This window comes from Papio anubis, chromosome 13 (genome assembly GCF_008728515.1).
Source record: "Papio anubis isolate 15944 chromosome 13, Panubis1.0, whole genome shotgun sequence".
NCBI lineage: Eukaryota > Metazoa > Chordata > Mammalia > Primates > Cercopithecidae > Papio > Papio anubis.
In genome coordinates, this window is record NC_044988.1 from 13962118 (window position 1) to 13964231 (window position 2114).

General features: G+C 39.3%; 1 pseudogene; it reads left to right on the forward strand.

Annotated features, from left to right (window-relative positions):
* The first annotated feature begins 357 nt into the window (after positions 1 to 357).
* LOC116270195 lies at positions 358 to 507 on the forward strand (annotated as a pseudogene).
* The last annotated feature ends 1607 nt before the right edge of the window (positions 508 to 2114 follow it).

Here is a 2114-nt window from a genome sequence, read left to right on the forward strand (position 1 = left end):
CTCTTTCCAGAGCTTTGGCTTTCTGGAAGGAGAAAGGTTGGGAAAGTCCGTGGAGTTCATTCTGTCTTGGAGACAACATGGCTCTCCCCTTTGGCTTCTTCATCTCCCTTTGGCTTCACCTCCATTTTCCAATACCTCCCAGACAAGTTGTAGCTCTTATACAAGCAGGATTAGACTACTGGCATCTCACTAGAAATTTTCCTCTTGTAAACCATACACTAACATACGCAAAGGAGGCATTTCTCTTCACAGAGTCTCAAGGTTTTCCCAGCAGAACATCACTATGTAATTATGATTAGTTGTTTAGTCTCCAATACTTTCTACATTAGTGAATGCACACATGAAACTTACCAGGCAGACTTTGTGCAGTGGCAGTATAGTAGCCAATGAGGTTTGTCTGAGGGGCGATTATTGATGATTGAAAACAATTCCCAGTACCTCACCAGGATGATTTGACATACCTCGACACTGGCAATTTTTGACTTGGCAAAATACTCTTTGGTTGCCTTGACTCCTGATTCATATCTTTATGTTCTCTTCCTCAATAAGCTTCTTAATAGGTATTTTCTTCCAAAATAGGTGGTTTTTTTTTTGAGACGGAGTCTTGCTCTGTTGCCCAGGCTGGAGTGCAGTTGTGTGATCTTGGCTCATTGCAACCTGCACCTCTATGGAAACTGAGCAAAAAAAAAAAAAAAAAAAAAAAAAAATTACTAGACAATGTAACTCCTTATTCTAGGTGTTGAAAGCTTTAAAAACTAAAAATTTCTTTTATTGAGGTATAAATTATATACACACACACCTAAAGGTTGCAACTCAATGAAAATCTATATGTGGATGTAGCCCTGTAACCACTACTCAGATCATGACATAGAACCTTTCTAGGCTTCCAATGGGCTGCCTTATGCCCTCTCTCCAAGCTGATACCAATTGTCAGATAATTGATACCAAAAAATTGCCACTATTCTGACCTATAGCAGATTAATTTTTGTCTGTTTTGGGGAAATATACAAATGAAATCTTTAGAGATTACTATATTTTGATCAACATTACATCGTCCTTGTTGCTGTGAGTTGCAATGGTTTCTTCATTTTTTTTTTTTTTTTTTTTTGAGATGGAGTCTTGTTCTGTCACCCAGGCTGGAGTGCAATGGCGTGATCTCAGCTCACTGCAACTTCCGCCTCCCGGGTTCAAGAAATTCTCTTGCCTCAGCCTTCCTAGCAGTTGGGATTAAAAGCATGCACCACCATGCCTGGCTAATTTTTGTATTTTTAGTGGAGATGGGGTTTCACCATGTTGGCCAGTCTGGTCTTGAACTTCTGACTTCAAGTGATCCACCCACCTCAGCCTCCCAAAATGCTGGGATTGGAGACGTGAGCCACCATGCTTGGCCAATGGCTTCTTTTTCATTGTCGTGTAGTATTTCATTGTGACTATGCCTCAATTTATCCATTTTTTTTTTTTGAGACAGGGCCTTGCCCTGTTGTGTAGGCTGGAGTGCAGTGGCATGATCATAGCTCACTTCAGCCTCCAACTTCTGCTCTCAAGTGATTCTCCTGCCTCTGCCTCCTGAGTAACTGGGCCACCATACCAGGCTAATTTTTAAAAATTTTAATAGAGATGAGGTTTGGCTGTGTTGCCCAGGCTAGTCTTGAACTCTTGAGCTCAAGTGATCCTCCTGCCTCAGCCTCCCAAAGTGTTGGAATTACAGGGGTGAGTCACTATGCCTGTCACCATTTTACTCTTGATGGACATTTCAGATGCTTCTAGTTTGGGGTTTTAATGAAAATAATGTTGCTATAAACATTCTTGTATCTGTCTTGCACATATAATTGCAATGAAGTTCAATTTATCCGTCATTTTTTAATGATTAGTGGTTTTTATCTATTTGTAGTCGATATGTAAAAGTTTTGATTCTTGGCTTTGCAAGTCCATAAACTTGATTTCTATCAGCCTATCTCGGGTTATTCAGGCCTAGAGAAGTGATTCAAAACCAGACTTACAATAGATAAAAGTATTTTGTTGTCTAAAAATATCCATACAAAATATTTTATTTTAATATAAGATTGATGTATAAGTCTCAGAGATAATTCATGCATTTGTGACTTACAATCCAA